The 13,829-nt window shown below is 38.2% G+C and overlaps 1 protein-coding gene across 3 annotated transcripts in view; it reads left to right on the forward strand.

The window, feature by feature from the left end:
* The first annotated feature begins 180 nt into the window (after positions 1–180).
* Positions 181–13,829, forward strand: part of LOC136858042 (protein TRC8 homolog) — a 79,392-nt gene continuing 65,743 nt past the window's right edge. The window contains exon 1 of one of the 3 annotated variants that reach the window (XM_067137272.2): positions 181–263. The gene's annotated coding sequence lies outside the window, so the exon portion shown is untranslated. The remainder of the gene's footprint in view (positions 264–13,829) is intronic. The other 2 variants (XM_067137274.2, XM_067137273.2) reach the window with 2 other exon arrangements.

Consider the following 13,829-nt stretch of genomic DNA (forward strand, 5'->3'; position numbering starts at 1 on the left):
GTATTCTGCCTCCTCTTAAGAAAATACGGGATATTTAAATACGAGATGAATAAAATCTCGTCATAACAATCATTTTGCTGTTATCTTGACACAAAACACAACTCCTACGCTGTTTGAAAGTTCTAATTCAGTCACAGGCATTTCTCATGCAGGAACATCCGAGGAGAGGGGCAGCTCAGCTGATAGAGTATTTTAAACCTCCGTCAGTGTCGACATGGAGTACGGTACTACGTGACTGTTAACTGTACATAGTAATGTTTCCAGTAAGTATAGGAACGATACGGTACTACATGTAATTTACGTAGGTCATGGCGTACTCTTGTGTTCTGTGTTTAAGTTGAGGGAGAGATTAAACATGTCCTTTTGCAACTAATACATTTTAAATTCAGGAGAATTGACCTACTATGATATTATTAATAGCTCACAGCACAGGGTCGACTTAGCTGTCGATTTGTCGCCAATCTGTGAGACTTGCACAATACTTGATACTTCGGAAAGAACTCGAGAAACAATTTGGGCAGAGCTGCTATTTTAAGTTATCTGAGGTCTTTCAAAAGTAAAACTATCGAGAAGCCATTTTCGAGGATCGTGTAATAAATATGAATTAGATTATCACGATATTGAAGGAAAGGGATTCTACGATTACAGATAAATTATAGGTGCCGATAGTTCGAAACAACCGAATCGTTCGATAGTCTCGATAGGTACCAGCACGAATAGTTCTACAACTCGCCATGGATTGTTTTTGCGCGCTCTTTTTAAACGATATCCCCCGCGGGGTTACTCGACTGAGTTTAATTTTGTCATACCGTAGTGAAGAATGTACCTCTTTAATTTTGAAGAGTTAGCTTGTTGTCATGCCATGATAAATTTGATAATTAATTATAATTGTACAGTACTCTAAAAAAAAAAAGCTTGTTTTGTTATAAGAGAGTTGAGGGAGAGATTAAACACGTCCTTTTGCAACAAATACATTTTAAATTCAGGAGAATTGACCCACTATGATATTATTAATAGCTTGTTTTGTTATAAGAGATTAAAATATGTAGGGATTTATTCACGAGTCCAGTGCAACGCTGAGTGCGTGGTGTGGCATACAATATTTTTTTTTTCCAATTACTTAATAGTTTTATAACATTTACAGTACCGTATGTGTTTATCATTGCATGCTTGGGAGTCTGTTGGTATTGATGGTAACAATGGTGGTTGACAATATTATATTAAATGCTCAGAGTTGAATAGGTTGAAAGAGAAGAACAACAAAATAATTCTATATGTCTGAGTTTATTATTCAAAACTTTAATACTATAAACAAAAAGTAATTCATAAGTATTGTCAGTGGCAGTACATAAATGAAACATCTGTTGGTTCACTTCTTTGGAAAGTAATATATTCAAATTTTTTGTTATGGGTACTTGATGTTTACATAAATGTAAAATAGTGACATTGCTTGATTAGCAATGTGGCTTTCCTTTGAAAGAACACGGCTGCAGCTTGAAAACATTACAAAAACAATGAAAGAGAGAGGATACCTATAAGATATTACCTTAAGCTGATTCAGTTTTGTCTGATGTTGAAGACGTTGCTGACGTTGAAAGAACTGCTTCAAGAACCTGTTAGGTAGACTGCTATTATTTATGCCCTTGTCTTGACGTATTTTGTAGTTTACATTTCATAAAACACATTACTAATTAAAAATGTTCATTAATTACATAGTCTTAGAGTTTGCATGCCTAATGAGTAATGATGCTATACCATACAAGTTGTAGTTACCAAAATATTCCTGTTCATTGTGATTAATTATATCAAAAATACAAAGTTGTGAAATTAAAATTCCTTCAAAACCTATCACATACAGGTAATTTTAACTGGGCATTTTGATACAGTACTTTGGATAATTTTGGAGCTGCCTGATGTAGCTCGTTCTACTGCTGGTCCACTCAATAGCGATACCTATGTTCTCATCTTCCCCTCCATGCTTCTCATAGGCCTGCACCTTGTGCTCCTTCCTTATGTCCCACAATCACACGACCTCAGTTCAGAAAATGAACATCTTGCCAGTTTTGGAGAGTAACTATGAGTTGAGTCTAAATTTTTGCTACATGTGCAAATATACAGAAACAATTAAAAGAATAGGCCCTTGATAAATCACCTTACCAAGATTTATCTATTTCTAAAGGGTTCTCTGAACCATTGAATGTATAGAATGTGCCTTAGTATTGTTATTATGACATAGTCAAAGAGTCTGGATGTTACAATATTCACTATAAAACTTGAAATGAACTGTAAATGCACTGATAAGGGGTGGGTGTTATTTTTAGGGAGAAAACATGATAATCAAACTCAAATTGCACATATCACAATGCTAATAAATGGAAAAAAGATATAAGCCCTACACTTTTATCCTTTGATATGGAATAATAATAATAATAATAATAATAATAATAATAATAATAATAATAATAATAATAATAATAATAATAATAATAATAATCTTTCTTAATCCATTTACCCTCCAGGGTTAGTTTTCCCTCTGACTCAGTGAGGGATCCCACCTCTACCACCTTAAAGGCAGTGTCCCGGAGTGTGAGACTTTGAATCGGGGATACAACTTGGACAGAGGACCAGTACCTTGCCCAGGCGGCCTCACCTTTCATGATAAACAGGAGCCTTGTAGGGGGGATGTGAAGATTGGAAGGGATAGACAAGGAAGAGGGATAGCCATAGCCTTAAGTTAGGTACCGTCCAGCATTTGCCTGGAGGAGAAGTGGAAAACCACTTCGAGGATGGCTGAGGAGGGAATCAAACTGCCCCTCTACTCAGTTGATCTCACAAGGCTGAGTGGACCCTGTTCCAGCCCTTGTAGCACTTTTCAAATTTCATGGCAGAGCCAGGAATCGAACCTTGGCCTCCAGGGGTGGCAGCTAATCATGCTAACCACTACACCACAGAGGTGGACATTAATAATAATAATAATAAAAATAATAATAATTATTATTATTATGATTATTGCATTCGGGAGATAAATCTCCACAGTTATCAGACTGTGCCTTATAAAGGGTTCTGATAATTTCACCTGCATACACCCCAGTGTCAGTGGGTAGGTTCTGACACATCCCACTCTGATGAGTCTAGTGTCAGACCTAAGACAAAACGCTGGTTAATAGAGCAAACGCCTGAAAAGACTTACATCTGATATGTTTTTGACAATTTTGACCACTGCCACTTACTGATATATATCTAGCATCCAGGGTCTGGGAAACATGTGAATGTTCAATAATTTGTTTCAAAACAACGTAGTTAGCCATTGGAATGTATTATATACAGATCAATCCATTGTTAAATATTAATAATTGTTCATTTTCTTTCACATCAAGTGAGTTGGCTGTGCGGTTGGGGGCATGCAGCTGTGAGCTTGCATTCGGGAGATAGTGGGTTCAAACCCCACTGTCGGGAGCTCTGAAGATGGTTTTCTGTGATTTCTCATTTTCACACAAAGCAAATACTGGGTCAATACCTTATTTAAAGCCATGGCCGCTTCCTTCCTAATCGTAGGCCTTCTGTATCCCATTGGCGCCATAAGACCAATCTATATTGGTGTGATATAAAGCCAATTGTAAAAAAAAAAAAAAGACCTTTCCCTTCTAATAGGTAACAATGAAATATTTTGGTGGACTTGCTATTGAATGGTTTTGTGAAAACTGATAAGATGATAAAAATAACAGTCTATATTTGTTTACAGATCTATTCAAGCACATGATAAGCAATTTATGCAAGTGATTACCTTACTCAAACATGTTCCGCAGACCACTTTGTTGCATGATGAACATGTGTCAGAGGTTTTGTTCTGTTTACAATTGGAGTTCACTTGACATTGTCGTCGCTTACAACTGGCACACTGGACCTGAGTCTTGAGTTCAATCAACCAGGATCTTGTCTTCACAAAATCAGATCTTAGTTCTTATATTACTTGAAGAATATAATCATGTCAAGAGATTCTCTGTTCCATAACTTTCTTGTAGACTACTCAAGAATTTATTGTTGCTTATGTTGTGAAATACATCCAGCTCTTGTGGTCTATTTACGTGCCATTTGATCAACTACATCCATACCATACTTAGTTCCATTATAAAATTCAGTAGTAGTAGGAAGGTTTTTGTTTTCTTCACTGACTTGAATGCTCGGGTGTAGAGTTCTTAGCAGAAGCACATTCTTGTTCACTTTTCCTTGATGTACTGTGAGAGTAATGTGATCCTCCTTCTGAATTATGACTGTGTCATTCAGATTCATATGTGTGATGCTTATATTAACTCTGAGATTTCCTTCCTCACTCGAATGATTGTTCCAATAATACTAGTTTCTTTCTCTTTCAGTCTCTCAGCCATCTTTACCAATTTGTAAAGAAGTTATCAGTTGTCATGTTCCTTTCATGGGGTATGGGTTCATAAATTATATGACATTTTCAGGAAGTGATTTGTTGCTAGGTCACATTTCATCTTTCTCAAGATAAGGAAACCCACTGCACACATACTTAGAATGAACATTTAACAGTAGCCAGAATTTTATGTCAAATTTATCTGGCTTGTTGGTCATGTACTGTGTGAACCTACACAGAGCTTTGTTGGGGAAGAGTTGTTCATCACCTGTGACATTCACTCCTGGTTTATAGCATGCTTAACAATTCTCAATAGCAGATGCCAAAGCAAATTTATCTGTCTGCAAACAAATGAGTCTAGTTTTACAGAGATCAGAACGCAAATACCTTAGTATTTCTTTGAGCCTGTTTCTTGCCATAGTGTTAGTGAAAACAGGGGGAACCCATAAAGATGACCTCATATGATTTACAGCAAAACTAGTAAGTTTATAAGCTCCACAGACATATAACAAAGCAATAAAAGCATCTAATTCTTCCATTGAAATTGGCTAATTGTTATCTTGTCTGTCTATGGGCTTTGGTCTCTGAGCACATCTTTATATGCTTCAACATGAATGTGTCAATGAATAAATACCAGGCACTAACCTTGCTTGTAGTTTCTATGTTATACTTAGCATGAGAAGTAGGCCCTGCTGCATCTTTCAGTACATTCTGCACAGCCATCCTTCCAGGAGGGTTCCTACTACTGTTGATAACAGTCCAAATATTTGTTCCATCCTTACCACATAACTGATCACCTGGTGCAAATGAAGGAGGGTTTACCAGTTCGTGACTTCTCCCACCTCATTCTCTTCCTCTTCAAATAGGTTGCTTACTGCTAAGGGATCGTGCTCTGCTGCAAGATTTATCACGGCTAGTTGAAGGAGTAACTGTGTCTATTGTAGATACAAAGTCCACTGTGTGCATATTTTCATTAGCCAAATCACTATCCAATATACTACCACACTGTTAAGGTATAAAATCCTCATTGTTGCTCATTACATCTATATCTGATAATGTATCTTCATCACCTGATTTGTCTTCTCCTAGCTTTTCAAGTTCTGCTAATAACTGAACAGGAGTAAGATTTTGCCACTGAGTCATTATTACACACTATATTAGACAAGATAAAGACACTAACTCGTCCACTCAAGACTACTGCTAGAAGCACATTATTTAGTTTCAATATGCGCTCCTATTGCGCCACTTGTAAATATATCACAGAAAGCAAGCAGTGAGCAGTATAGAGCTCAAGGAAGTGAAGCAGTCAAAATGAATGCTTATGGCCTTCCTAGGCATAATGGGTAGTATCAGCGTTCCCTTATCATCTACTGATATAATATTTGGCATGAATGTGCATAATCCTAAAAGAATAAAAGTCACAAAACACAACCTCATGTTTAAAAATACACGCATGGAATTATCTTGAAATTGGCTAACAGTCAACAGCTCTGGCTGTTCTAGTGTTAAAAGCTACACCCAAGTTTGTTCGTCTACTAATGTCATTCCTCGCCATCTCTCCACTGACAGCTCAAAACATACCACATGGCATCTCAACTCCTTACTCCCAAGTCTTCCCAGCCCAATGTTTGCAACATTTTCATAACACTACTCCTTTGTCGGTAATCACCCAGAACAAATCATGCTGCTTTCCTTTGAATCTTTTCCAGTTCTCATATCAAGTAGTCCTGGCATGGCTCCCATACACTGGAACCATACTCTAATAGGGGTCTTATGAGAGAAATATATGCCCTCTCCTTTACATCCTTACAACAACCCCTAAGTACTTTCATAACCATGTGAAGAGATCTGTAACCCATCTTAACAACCTCATTAATAGGATTACCCCAATAAAAATAATTCCTTATATTAACACCTAGGTACTTACAGTGTTCCCCATGAGGTACTATCCCCCCATTAACACAATAATTAAAACTGAGATGTCTTTTCCCCTTTGTGAAACATACAACTTGACTTTTCACCCCATTTACCACTATACCATTATCTGCTGACCATCTCACAACATTGTCTAGGTGCCCTTGCAAATACTCACAATCCTGCAACTCATTTACTACTCTATACAGTAAAACATCACCCACAAATAGCCTTATCTGTGATTCCAGTTCTTCACTCATATCATTTATATATATAAGACAACATAAAGGTTCAATAACACTGCCCTGAGGGACCTCCCTCTTAATCATTACAGGATCAGGTAACACTTCACCTACTCCAATACTCCGAGTCCTAGGAATTTAGCCATCCATTCAACCACTCTTTTGTCTAGTACAATAGCCCTCATTTTCATCAGTAATATCTCATGATCTAACCTACCAAAAGTCTTGGATAGGTCAATAGCGATAGAGTCCATTTGACCTCCTGAATCTAAAATATCTGCTAAATCTTGCTGGGATCTTACAAGTTGAACCTCACTGGAATAACCTTTCCCAAACTCAAACTTCCTTTTATCAAACCAGTTAGTAATTTTGCAAACCATTGCCATAAGATATATACAAACAAACAAACAAACAAACAAACAAACAAACAAACAAACAAACAAACAAACAAACAAACAAACAAACAAACAAACAAACAAACAAACAAACCAAACCAAACCAAACCAAACCAAACCAAACCAAACCCAACACGACCGACCGACCGACCAACCATAATCAGAAAGAATGCTTTCCCAGACCTAACAAACAACACTTGTCAAGCTGACTAGCTTGTAATTATCCGCTTTATATTTATCACTCTTTCCCTTGTACAGTGGGGTTACTATTGTAACTCCCCGTTCATTTCGTATCGCACCTTCATGCAAGCAGTAATCAAAAAAGTATTTTAGATATGTCACTATATCCCAACTCATAGCCTTTAATACAGTCATCATCATCATCATCATCATCATCATCATCATCATTATCATTTCTCATTATCCAGCTCTAGCCGGGTAGGAGCAAATATGATTCCTCTTCACTTTCTTCAGTCCTTCCACCACTCCTCCTTCAACACTGTACCCCAGTCCAGGTTTCTTTCTCTAATGCTGTGTCAGATTGTGTCCTTCCATCTCAGTCTTAGTCGTCCACGGCCTCTCCTTCCTTGCATTTGCATTTCCATCACCTGTTTTTGCATTCTTTCATCACTCATTCGCTTTATGTGCCCATACCATCTTAGTCGGCTTTTCTCTATTCTATCATTCATTTTTTCCACTCCAATATCTTCCCAGATTTTCTCATTCCTTATTTTGTCTCTTCTACTCTTCTGTAGCATATTCCTCAAGAACTTCATTTCGCTGCCTGTATTCGACTCTCATCCTTCTTTGTCACTGTCCAAGTTTCTGCTCCATAAGTTGTTATGTGTACGTAATACATCTTGTACGTAGTTTCCTTTACTTCCATTGGTACATCTTTGTCCCATAACATGTTTCTTACACTATGATAGGAACAGCTTCCAGCTTGAATCCTCTTACTAATTTCAGCATCCAGTCGTGCATTCTCCATTAATTCACTCCCCAGGTATTTGAACGTCTCCACTCCTTCCACGGGCTTGTCTACAAGTCTAATCTGACCTTTCTCATCTTTCTCCCCTCTAGTCATAACAAGAGTTTTACTCTTTTCTACACTTATTTTCAATCCACATTCTTCGATTTTCCCATTCAGCACATCCAACTGTTCTTGAACATTCATTTCCTCTTCTCCTCAAATCACAATATCATATGCAAATAACATCATGTTCATTTCTCTTCTTCCATATGCTGTTTTTGCTGTTCTCATGATTACATCCATTACTATTGTAAACAGGATTGTTGATAGATACTTCCCTATCTCAGCCTACTATTGATTTTGAACCAACTTGTCCTGCCAACTTGTGTTTACATGCAACTACAACTTTCCTTGTACATTGTCATGATCACTTTTATTAATCCCTGTCCAATTACCTTTTGCACTAGACTGTTCCAAAATTTAGTCCTGGGGACACTGTCATATGCCTTTTCAATGTCAATGAATGTCATCACCATATCATTCTCATACTCCCATTACTTTTCCATTAGTTGACTCATAATGAAAATCGGCTCTGTTGTTGACCTTCCACTTCTGAAACAAAACTTTTTTTCCTGTACCTGATTTTCAATCCTCAACTTTATCCTACTTTCCAGTATCCTTTCCATCATCTTAGCAACATGGAATATCAGAGTAATTCCCCTGTAGTTCTTCAATACTTTCTTATCGCCTTTCTTGAAAAATTGGAATGATTATTCCTTTTTGCCAATCCTCAGGGACCTCCTTATTCTCCCAGACAATTCTGAGAACTCTTATATGTTCACTACATGCCTACAGCTCCAGCTGCCTTTATCACCTCCACTGAAATTTCATCTATTCCAGCAGTTTTTCCATTCTTCATCTTTCTGCCTGCCATTTCAATTTCAGTCATTGTAATTTCTTTATCCAATTCTTCATCGACTAGTTGCCTTTCCTGGTAGTCCGTTCAATGATTGTCATTTGTTCTCATGTTCAGCAACTTCTGAAAATACTCTTTCCATCTATTTATTATTTCTTCTGGCTTTGTTAATATTATGCCACCTTCATCCTTCACAAATCAGGTGTTTACTTGATCTCTCTTTTTGTTTCATAAGATACAATAATTTCTTGTTGCATTGCATTTCATCTCTCAATTTCTGTGTGAATAAGGCCAAGCTTTTCCTCTTTTCTTCCTCCACTACTTTCTTGGCCAAATTCTTTGCCTCCACATATTTTCTTCTACTTTCTTCAATCTTAGATGTTTTCCAAGCTTTCCATGCCATTTTCTTTTCCTTCACTTTAACCGTTACCCTATCATTTCACAAATGTGTCTCTTTGTCTTTCACATTTCCTGATGTTCTACCACATACATTTTCTGCACATCCAACCAGTGCTTCCTTAAATCTTCCTTAAATCTTTCCATTCATCTTCAATATTCCCCATCTCTGTTCTGGGTACCAAGGGTATTGTTTCCCTTTGAAATTCTTCTTGTATGCTTTTCTCCTTCAACTTCCATACTTTAATTCTTTTCTCTCTTCTTATGGGGGTTTTTTCAATCTTTCCCATTTTCTGTTTTCCTATCACAACTCTATGATCTCCACCAAAGACTTCTTCAGGCATGGCTGGAACATCTAAAAGGTTCTTCCAGGGTTCTTTGTCTATGATTTTATAACCGATCATGGTCTTTGTTTATCTATCTCCCCACCCATACCTTGTAATCTTCTGACTGTTCTTCTTCCTAAACCAGGTGCCTTCTGGATTTACATTTCCATATCCAAAGGGTCCTACAACATCTTCCTTTCCTTGTCTTTCCATTCCAACATGTGCATTTATATCTCCCATCAGTAGTACTTCCTCTGAAAAGTCTTCTACTATATATGTTCATCTATGCAACCCGTTTGTGGGGCATACAAGTGAAATAGAGCTTTCATGCCATTTTCAAACTGGAGTCTCTTCACCTTCATCCTATCACTGACACATTTTGTAGATTCCACAAATTCTTGGATTTTTTCCTAAATATGATGGCCACTCTATTTTTTTTGCTTCAGGTCCTCTGCTGTAATACAGCCAGTATCCTTTCAGAGAAATCTCTCCCGTACCCCTCTTCTTGGTCTAACACAGTCGAAGTATGGCTATATCTTTTTCTTTCATGAAGTTGACCAGTTCTTCTGTCTTTCCTGTCAGTGTCAGGACATTTACTGTTGCAATCTTGATGTAGTTTGTTGCTGGTTGCCCACTTCTCACAGTTCCCTCAGCACCCAAAGAGCTGCACATCACCTGCAGGGGATGCCCTAACGTTTACCGAGGCACCATATCTGCTTTATCCATATAGGCTAGTGTTACGATGGCCTCACCACACCCAAAGGCATTTTATACCTACTGCCAGGTTCAAAATTAGGCTGTCTCTAACGTGGAGACAGATGCCTTTCGTTGCCACTCCTCTGGAGTACAGACGCTACGGGTTTGCCCCTTCCGCCATCTCCTCCGAAGTACATCTTCTCCGCTGTAGATGCTGTTGAGGACTTCACCCATAACCCAGGGAAAGGGTCCTCCATATTTATGACCCCTGGAGAGAGGGTGTCCCAGTATTTTAAAGCCCCCAAGAATTGGGCTACCTATTGGTCCGTGGGTTGTATTGGGTATTTCAACCAGCCCTACATACTGTAGGGGGCCCCTATCTTCCACCTGGGGATGCGTTCTGTAGGGGTCACTTTCTCCTGGTTACTTTTGGAAGTTAACCTCACCCATAAAGGCTGAGGTTATTTGCAGAGCTTTAATATAGTATATCTCCAAAATCTCAGCTGCTTTTTCTAGCTTTCAAATTTTGTATCTTTTTGTAACCATCTTTATTAACATAGGTAAGTTTCAGTAATATGTCAGTATTAATAGCCTCCTCCATCTAGATGATAGCTTTATATTAACTACCTTTACATGCTACTGACTGAATAATTCTGCATTCTGTAAGTCCTCACATATAACTCCCCTTGTTCATTAATGATCCCTAGAATGTCCTTCCTGGAACCTCTTTCTGCCTTAAAGTATCCATACATATCCTTCCATTGCTCCCTGAAATTCATATGATTGCCAATTATGTTTGCCATAATGTTACCCTTAGCTGATTTTTTCACTAAATTCTATTTCCTGATAAGCTCCTTCAATCTCTCCTTACTCCTGCAACCATTCCTAACTCTAAGTCTGGGGAACAAACTTGTCCTTTTGATTGTGAGTTAGTAAGATGAAGAGAGGGTTACTTCGTTATCTCTACACACTAGTGTGACATTTATCTGCCTATGAGATGCCCATAAGCTAGTGGTTGTACCTCTTTATACAGTCTGTCACAAGTTTTCCCTTCCCTTCTTGTCCCTTCACCATGCACCACCTCAGAAAAAATCCTCTGGAAGCTGTCAATGAATTTTAGGTTGGTCCACTAGCTAGCTTTGTTCTTTATTTTACAGAAATATTGGTCATCAGTAAACTGGAAAACACTTTCAAAGATTTCTGGAATAGAACTAGCTTTTGGGTGGTTGGATTGGCACACCCCTCCAACACTCTGCTTAGCAGTGGCAGACCAACTGTGTGGTCCGACCATGTTAGCAGATAGGGATTACTAACCTGCTAAAGGTGAAATGAATTCTCCATTTTCAAAAATATGTACTCCCCATGGAGATACAATTTCAACAATTGCCAATCCAACTGATGAGCCAAAATGGCATGTCTGGGTGAAACTCTGCAAATGCACATGGCCTTATCACCTAAAAGCTGGTTCTATTCTAGAGATTTTAAGATCTGCAGCTGGGAAAGCCATTTTTGAAACTTTCAAAGGAGGTTGTTTATTTTAAATTCAAATTTAAATGCAAGAGAGTACACATAGAACTGAATTAAAGTAAAATGCTAATCATTAGCAAGTGTCTGCCACTTCTGAAAGTTTGTGTACAGACTTAACATTTCCAGGCTTGAAAGTCTCTCTTGATTTTCTTTGCCCTGAAGGGGAATCAACACTTCACATTGTGAAATATCAATTTAGGGATGATATCCATGGTGTGTTCAATACGACTGCCAACACCAGTCAGTTCAACTGAAGTTATGTCAGTCAAGTCTAGATAATCATGAAAGAGATCACCCCATGTTGAAGTTAATGAACCAAGTTTTTCTGAAATTTTCATTTCAGTTTGGAAAAGAATGTCACAAACACTTTTGGAGCTACTGGGTCTGTAATCCTTGATTTCTGCATGTACAGAGTAATGCTGAGTATTTTATTGTATCCTGATCCACAACCTGGAACAAAATATAATCTTCTAACACTCTCACTGCTTGATATCACACTCAAGGTACATTACTATACACAAACCTTTTCTTGAGCCCTGAGCTCCCTACTGCTGAATCGGTAGACCTCGGTTATCTTCGACATCCATATTGGCAACCTTTGAAACACAAACTATGCATCGCTGTGCGACATCTGGCATACACTTTACGAACTAGTACTGATGTTGTTTACACAGCAAAGCCAAACTATATAATTTATGCTAGGAACAAGATTCACATTGAGAAATGTTATATAATGTTAAATAATGTATGTGGGACAGAGTTGTTGGCGTAAGATAATAAATGTTTAGAAAATTCATATCGATCGATCATATTATCGATTCAATTCAGATTTCATTTTCATCCAGTTGGCAGTATAACCGGAACCGTCAGCGATCCCTCCTTACCCCACACCCCGTAAAAATCGGGCTCAAGAAAAAGTTCGCGTATAGTACTGACACTGTATTCATCTTTTGACATGGGTATAAACACTTCTGAAGTACTTCATATGCTCCATCTCATGTACGAGATGGTGCAAACTTGTTTGGCAATTGCCGATATCTCTTGCAGCGCTAACTGGCAGCTGACCCACTAACCAACATTGATAACGGAGGGAGTGATGACACCATTTACTTCTACTCCTTCTGTTCATACTATAGGTGAACAGCTACTTATATAGGCCATACAGCTAAAGAACATCTACGGTAATCATCATCAGGTAATCCCTCCAGCAGGTCAGGTAGGGTGGTTATGAACGAACATTCTCCTCCAGAATTTACAGTCTTGGAATGCCATACTCTAGTATGGACCTCCAGTGCTTTCCTCCCTCTTCTCTCTCACCTTGTCTAACCATCTCTTCCTGGGTCTACCAATCAGCCTCCTACCAGGTACTTGTGAGGATGTGAAATTTTTGTTCCCGATATCTTCATTACATGTTAAAACCATCTAAGTGTTATCAATTTCAGCCTCTCATCCATAGATACCACCCCCCTTGTCTCTTTTAATCACATGATCATAAAGTTTTCTGAAAAGCACTTTTGAGGTATTTCATTTCACATACCTACAGTTTATTAAAAATCTTCTTTTGTCAGAGTACATGGTTTCCGAGCTGAAGGTCTTAGGATGGGGATGATGTATAAATCAGTAATGGTCTCCTTGGGTTTTTTGGCACCTTGGTGTCCCATACTAACTGGCGAAAAATGCTATAGAAGTTGGATCCTTGGATCACCCTGTTATTTATTTCCTGTTCTGCTCTCCCTTTACTGGTTATTGTGCTGCCTAGGTATTGGAATTCCTGGACCAGCTGGAGGTCTTAGTCTTCTAGGTTGATGTGACAGCTAGTGTCATCTCTTCTTAGTTTCAATGCAACAGTTTGTATTTACTTACTTCCATCTTGTATTTATGGAATTTGTAGATCCTAGCTTGTACCTCTTCTTCTGTTTCACACCAGGTAGCCACATCATGAAAATACTAAGGCTTGTAGGTTCCTACCAGTGGTGTATACTGAGATCAAGACATGAGAATACCACTAGAATTAGGTTACTCCTTTTTGATAGTTGGCTGGAAGAAATTTAACTAGCACATTTTGAACAGAA

The sequence above is a fragment of the Anabrus simplex genome, chromosome 1 (genome assembly GCF_040414725.1).
Source record: "Anabrus simplex isolate iqAnaSimp1 chromosome 1, ASM4041472v1, whole genome shotgun sequence".
In the NCBI taxonomy this organism is placed as follows: domain Eukaryota; kingdom Metazoa; phylum Arthropoda; class Insecta; order Orthoptera; family Tettigoniidae; genus Anabrus; species Anabrus simplex.